The following is an 8,389-nucleotide window of genomic DNA, read 5'->3' on the forward strand; positions in this document are numbered from 1 at the left end:
GCTGGAGAAGATACCTTGTGTTGGCCCTTCACAATGCATAAAGAAGTAGAAAACATAACTCTCCTGCAAACTCTCTGATCAAGTGCAGCTTTACTGTAAAAATTATTTTTTGATCTTGGCTGATTAATGTAGGCTACACATGCAATAATGGAGCAAACCCAGTTGCTCTCGTGTAATACTGTAAATACATCAATTTTTTGCAAACAACAATCTAGCCAAGGTTTGCCCACCATAACGCATAGTTAAGCTTAATTTCACCTAAGCCTTTTTACAAATTATGAATTAAAAACTGCCAACAACAATCATGACAATAACTATTATAAATAAGACTGAAGTGCTCCAGGATCCAATTACAGCAAAACGTTTAAAATATGAGAAACCATCACCTACAAACATCTTCACAGAACAAAATAGATTTCCAAGAGAAACTACCGCTTTAATTTTGTCTCTGTTGTTATTTTAACTAACTGTGCAATTAGATGGAATGCATTTATAATAAATAAAAATTTTCAAAAATGGAGATAAATTTGGCAATCCTTTTGCTATTGATACCTGGAAACAAGGTACAGACTGTTCCTGTGTATATAATTGTATAACTCCAAAAGCAAAGTACAGTACATTTTTGGAATGATTTAATAGTACAGCATATGCATATTAACCCGATTTGAGTTAGACTTTATTTTAGGTTATGTGAAACACATGCAACATGCAATGTCTCGTATTAACCATAATCTCATTATCTAGTAAGGCAATTCATGATGAATGAATTATGTTTCTTGTAAAAATAAAGTAGAAAGCATGTCTTGTATTCAGAATCAAAGTCTCGAGGTTTAAAAGTTGCAGCTCAAAGTGGATATATCCAGTGTCTCTTGACAGACAAGTTGTACACTACTGAACCAAGATTGAAATCTCTTTACAAATTTTATAAATTGTATAGTTCACTGTTTTCATGTGATGGTTGTTAGCCATAATCTGGATGCTCAAATTGTGTTTATAGTTAACCCATTTGTGACAATGGCTGATTTTATTTTTTGTGCCCTTCGTGACAATAGCTTTGAATGTTTCTGTGGTGCTTGTATTTAGCTGTAATTTTCCACACAAGTTATATATTGTTTTTTTTCAAGAAGGGCTTTCTTTAGACACCACTATTTTGATCATATGATTTACTATGATAAAAAAAGTATAACATTATTTTACAAAATCTTTTACTCTTCTACAAAACTTAATGAAAAAACATGCTAAATAGATTCTAATATTTGGAAAACAATTTCATGAAGCTCCTGACACAAAGTGCTTGTGCTGATGTTGCTTCCAGAGGTAGTTTGGGGCTATGTAGTGAGTGATGCTACAGAGAACAGGTGATTTTAACTCGCTACCAGTTCAGCACTCAGCAACTTTCTGTAATATTGCTTGGTCTACTGCTTCGTGGCTGAGCTGTTGTTACTCCTAGATGCTTCCACTTCCACACTAATAGTACTTACAGTGGACTGAAACAGATCTAGTAGGCCAGAAACTTCAGAAATTGACTTGTGGCAAAGGTGGCATCCTATGACAGTCCCATTTTTAACTTACTGAACACTTCAGTATGACCTATTCTACTGCCAATGTCTGTCTATGGAGATGGCTGCCTGTGAGCTTTATTTTATACACCTATTACCAATGGGTGTGGCTAAAACATTTGGTCATGTAATGCATACAATATAGGCCATAATTGAGCAAATGGGAAACTTAATGGTTGTCTAGCTTCTGTGTTAGAAATTGTGCAAAGTAAGGTGTGCGTGACTATGACTAGTACAGCAACAGATGCTGGGAGAACATTAAGAGTTGTGGGTAGGAATTGTAATTAGCATAGGTGTTGCCATAAGACCTGTTCCTCTGATTCTTCCATGATGGATACAACTTGAAATCCCTGCTGTAAAAGTAAACCCAGTAGTATGGTCAGATCATCACTGCCTAAACTTCTCCATCTTCTCCATCTCCTCAGAGCTAACCAAACTTCCCCCTCCAAGGCTAGCCAAACGTCGCTCATTAAAGGGTTTGACTTCACCAATCTTTTTATCAAACCTCGACCTAACAGAATTACTGGGCACCCCAACTTATTAGTCCAACAGTACAGAGGGTGAGCGACACCTTGAACAGCCTTGCGCCACTTCGCATTGAACCTATAAAAAGCACCATGCTCCATGGTTTGACAACACCATCAGAATGCTGAAGAAAAAAGGCCGTAAGCTCGAAAGAAGGTGGCGTAAAACACACAACCAGGATGATAACCATTCCTTAACCGAGCACATTACCGACTACCAACTCACAATAAGAATCTACATTCCTGTCTTGTGAAATCAGCCTTGCACACAACAGACCGGCCCAGCTCTTCCGCACCATAGAAAGGCTCTGCAAGCCATCTTGCCTGCATACCTCCACAAATCTCACACAGTCCAAATGTGAAGATTTTGCAGTCTGCTTTTCAGATAAGATAGCTTCCATCCGGCCCTCTATTGCAGAAGGACAGCCAACGGCATTACAGAGGTACAAAAACAAGGGTTCAAATTCCCCCACCCTGTGGACAAGTTTTAACATCCTGGGCAAGGAAGAAATCATCTCAATCTCACAAAACCTGCGGGCAACCACCTGTGATTTAGATCCTGCACCTACATATCTCCTCCCTGCATGCTTAGAAACAGTAGGCCCAGTTTTTACAAAAATAGTCCAAGTTTTTCCAGACCTACTGAAAGAAGCAATCATGAAACCTCTTCTAAAAAGCCTTCCTTAGACCCAGAATGCTTAATAAACTATAGGCCCATCTCCAACCTCCCTTTACTGTGAAAAATCATTGAAAAATGTGTGTTAATGCAAGGAATAATATCTTTGATTCTTTCCAATCAGGCTTCAGAAAACGTCATAGCAATGAACCGGCCCTGGTTCGCGTTCTGAATGACCTCCCGATGGCAAGAGACAAGGGCAATTATTCAATCCTAATTCTTCTAGATCTGTCAGCAGCATTTGACACCATTGATCATAAGATTCTTATTGAGCGGCTACAAGACCTATGCGGGCTGGGAGGCACAGGGGGACATTATAAGACAACATGGATTAAGATACCACTGCTGTGGAGATGAGACGTAGCTCTACCTTTACACCAGGAACTAAGGATCCAACATCTCTTTTTCAACAGATGCCTAGCAGATCTCTTAGAATGGTTAAAGCTAAATCCTGATAAAACAGAAGTCCTGTTGATCAGAGGACAAAGGATAACTGTGCCGACCCTAGGAAATACTAACCTAATTCGGTGGTTCATAGCTACTCAGGTCAAGTGAAGTGCAAAATCTCAGAGTTGATGACAGCGAGAATGCTGGCTTCTTTAACCCCTTCAATCCCCTATGGACATACCGGGACGTCCAAATAAACGCCTATTAAGGAACCCCTATGGACGTACCGGTATGCCCAGCCCTTCGTGCAGCGTCAGGGACACATCCCTGCCGCTGCACGAGAGATCAGGCTGTCCTTTGACAGTCTGGACTCCCCACTGACAGCAGAAGCTGGCATCGCCGGCTTTCTGCTGTCCAATCTACTGTAACAGCTTCCGGCATGAAAGCCGGAAAGCTATTACATTTCAAACTGCCCGATCGCGCCATCGGTCATTCCCTGCAGGGGATATCCTGTCCTCCGATGAGGCACAGACGCTGTGATCTCTATGCACGTCTGTGAGGACCTGCATAGAAATCACAGCGTGATCGGTGCAGGGGGATCGCGGGGAGGGGAGTGAGAAACCATGTCTTTCACTCCCCCTCCCGTCCTGAAACAGTGAAGGAAAAAAAAAAACCCCGTTATTTCATTTAAAAAATAATAATAAAAAAATCATTAAAATAATAATATAAATAATAATAATAAAAAAAATAATATGAGCTGTGATGTCATTGTGACATCACTGGCATGTTCAGGAGGTCCCTAAGAGGACTTCTAACCATTTTTGTGTAAAAAAAAAATATATAAGATAATAAAAAAAATTTAAAAAAACCTTACATCCCATTGCCCTAGCATAACATCCAGCCAGTATAACCCTCCTGCCCCCATTCACAACCCCCAAACCCGTTAAGCCATAGGCATAGAAATTATACAAAAAATGTACACCTTATAGTATGCTCCCTGGTGCTGGGAAAGTATGGAAAATCTATATAAATTAGGTATTTCTGCCTGAGGAAGGGACCTAACAACTTGGTCTTGAAAGCTCGCAACTAAACTCTCAGTTAGCCAATAAATGGTATCATTTTAACTATACTTTTCTCCTAACTAGACTTGTGCATTCGTATTTCTCGTTGTTCAAACCGTATCACGATTAAACAAATACGTCGGTTACACACGAAGACCCACAACAGAAAGAATCTTAGTTTCTTTGTGTTCATCTTTGTGTATATATATATATATATATATATTTATATTAGGCTAGACTATTAGTTAAAACAAAATCCCTTAATATCTCCTAGCTAATCTCCCTAGTCCAGGGGTGTAACTAGAAACCACGGGGCCTTGGTGCAAAAAATTGCCCCGGGCCCCCCCAACTTCAACAGCTAGTGTGTGCCACCATCGCTCCCACACAGCTGGTCTGTGCATTTTTTGCCCCCTCCCTTCCAACATACAACAAATGTAAACACACTTACTCATACTAACACACACTCCATCTCACCCCACTTACACAATTACACATCCATGCTCACTTACCAATACACAATTACACATTCAAGCTCATACACAAGCAGACATCCATGCTCATACAAACACACAAGTACATATCCATGATCACACAAACACACAAGCACACATCCATGATCACACAAACACACATCCATGCCCACACACATACACATCCATGATCAAACACACACAATACACACGTATGCTCACACACACACACAATACACACGTATGCTCACACACACTAAACATACATACATACATATCCCGCCCCCACTTACCTCTTACCGCTCCTACAGCTTTCCGTCCTTTCTAAACTATTTTGAACTGGTACGAGGATACAGAAAGAAGGGTTTGCACCGGGCACCCTAGAGGTGCGGACCCGGTTGCAGCTGCGACCTGTAGTTACGCCAGCACCCTGGTCTCTTCCCCCATACAAGTCACTGTCTCTGGCCTATCTTAAGTCTTCCAGTATACCAGAATTTAAACGTCTGTAAAGGCGACTCTATTGGTCGCGGGCAGGGGGCTCATCTGGCATCAACTAATGCGGAAGTGGTCGGCAGAGAAATTAGGGAAATATTTAGAAAGCGTGAGGGAGAGTGAACGAGAATTAGAGAGTCAGAGAGTAAATGCGGGCAACCAGGCAACAAATTTTGTTCTTCAATTAAAAATGCCCTAGAATTTTCAGCGAACCGAATGGGCAGGGAACAAAAATCATTGCCTGAAAACAAATGGACCATTTGAACATGTCCCAGAAAGTTATTTCCCAGAAAGAGAGCGTGAGAGAGTGTAAGTGAATGTATACCCCCAAGAATGTCAGTTGTAAACTTGGAGCACTTTGTTTCTTTTTTGTCCAATTGGTGCGGTGTCTGGTCTTTTTTCGGGGCTTTGTACAAATCTTCAAAAATTCTATAAATATGCAATGTTTACAAATCTGAATGCACAAGTCTAGAAATAACTAGTGGTTGCAAAGCTGAGGTATTTTGCTGTTTGCGGTACCTTTGATATAACTCCACACTCTTCTAGGGTAAGAAGGACACAGAGTCACATCTGCTTCATTTTTTGCACACACCTTGGCAGGGTTACATAAACAAATGTAAATGTCTTCAAGGTAGTCCGGCAGCTTCTTCCCTGTGCTCTGCTCACCCATGATTCTCTCAGGCTCTAGGCTAAGCCTGGCATTTACAGCCCTTTATTAGGCAACAGGTTGCCCAATCAATTTATCAGATACCTGACTCTCAGTCCTTAGAAAATATGGACTGGAATCTACCATTAGTGGGAGGGAGAACTGGTCGACCCTGCCTTTCCGGATACTCCACCTCAGGGACCCAAAATACACAGACGCATAGAAAATATTATACTATGCTCTCCCTGGAGCGGCACTTTCCATATTTTCAGGCAGGAGCTATAACACTGTGGGTCCTAAATACGGTACATACTGTTTAAGACCACAGCTTTCACTCTGTCACAAACTATTTACATTCCAGCTAAATGAACATATAAGTTATCTTAATTTGTTTTTCCAATAGCAACCACTACAGTGTCTTCGAGTGCTGGGAATTATGTTGTTTTGTTGGCATTACTGTGTACTCAAAGGCAGATCTTCCACCAGTTCTAATGGGTCACTTGTGAGACATCTTCATCAAATAAAAAGTCAAGGTGGAATTGTCTTTGTTTGAAACGTAATCAATATCGTTAGAAAAGATTTAGCACTTAAGTACTTTTTCTTGGCAAAAATTACGCCTGAGGTTTTTCTAATGATGTGAAAAGGCTGCGTGGTAAAGGGGGTCCAAAAGATAAATCAACTCAATAGTAGAGTTATCTTTCTGAACCATGTCAAGCGCGATTGAAATTGGCTTCAGATATTTTAACAGGGCCTCTGCATTTCTCTTCAGTTCCATGTTTAGAACTTTGTTCATGTGGTCCCGGTATGTGTCGCACTTTCATCAAAATTGCCAATTTTTTTATGTATCCAGATAAACGCTTAGCCATTAGCAAGTACATTTTGAGGCAGAATAGGTTTAAGTTCACTCTCGTCTAAATGTTGCACTTGCAAAGCGTATTTCTAAAATACTCCATAATCTCAGTTACATGCTCTTTCACGTACTGAATTTGCAAATTGTGTGCCACCAAATTTAACAGGTGAGAAGAACTCCCATTGTACAGCTCAAATCCTCTCTCTAATTCAGCTGACATCTTTTCTTAATCACCATGGTTAAAATGGTGTGAACATGTCACTTCTATTGATCTTTACACTTTGGCATTGCTGCTGTTGCAACTTCGGAAGTCTGAGAGTCGTTACATATGTGCAGATCAAAAGAAATGTATAATTTACGTCGCATATTTTTTATGCTGTGTTCTACCTGAACTACTTGGTCACATACTTGCTATAAACATGATTTTGTGGAATGCCTGTTAAATACTGTCCTGTCTGGCACAAGATTATATCAATATTAGCTAACTGCCTGCCAATATCAACACTGCTTAAGTTACAAAAAAGTTTGGAGGATCCACATAGCCTAGCAGAACTACGATAAAACTGACAGGGCCACACTAAGCATTGGGGGCTGGGATTATCCCTTAAAATATTACTGCTGATGGCTAATTCTTTGAATGACTTATATTGATAAACACACTGCTTTCCCAGCTCTTTTATAATATATGATATCCCCTGCTGTTATTGTATTCTGTTTTCTTGATAATAGAACAATGTAAAAATAAATAACGGGTAACAGTAGCAGCATAAGATTCAATCCATTACACCTTAGGATCCTATTAGTCACAAGGCTTGAACTTAGATTTCATAAACAAGTATGAAAGAAAAAATGGAAGCAATGTTAAGTGATTATGTGTTTAACCGGAAGAGAAAGTCATGTACCTGATGATCCTATATGCTTATGGTGAGCAGAAAAGTGACAGTTACACCAGTATGGCCATGTCTAAGTCATGTACACAAAGATACATGGTATATCACTTTTTAATTTCCTCACTCATGGTTACATGGGCTCCCTCATCAGAGCTAGGTACATTATGGAGCAGATTCCAGATATTTGAATAATGTGGCCTCAACCAATAGACACACGCTAGCAATGAATCAGCATGCTAGCGCAGTTCCCCCCCCCAAAATGTTGGTTACCATGGTATGATGCAGACATATTAGAAGTATAGGCCATACAAAGACAGTGCTCTTATCTCTTTTTTTTAATAATAGAGAAGCTATTGATCGGTGTATGAACAATATGGCGCTTTCTCTCCTACAAGTAGAAGGCCTACAACTTAACAGTAGAAACAAGGCATTCCTCTTGTATATGTCTGTATGGGTGATAGCGAAAAATAAAGTGTCCTCCCATTTACGGTCCCATTACACAACCTTTATCAATCATCATAGTGCCAACCACGTGAAATTCCGTAAAGCAAGAAACAACCAGTCTGCTAATCACATATCTCGTTCTTTTCTGTAGCGCTGCTGAGGCTTCATGTTTTTGAGGCAAGGACCCCCTTAAGCAATATAATTATGTTTGGGGGGGGCTAAACACATGGCACATATTAGGCTTCATAGGCAGACTTTGCCAACTACATACCACAGCTGGCACATGGAATTAATAATATAACAAAAAATTCCCGCCAGCCACTCACTATATTCAATACAACTCAGAAAACTAGAATCACAGATAAATTGCGTAATAAAAACGTAAGCTGC

Source organism: Spea bombifrons, chromosome 3 (genome assembly GCF_027358695.1).
Source record: "Spea bombifrons isolate aSpeBom1 chromosome 3, aSpeBom1.2.pri, whole genome shotgun sequence".
NCBI classification, from domain to species: Eukaryota; Metazoa; Chordata; class Amphibia; order Anura; family Pelobatidae; genus Spea; species Spea bombifrons.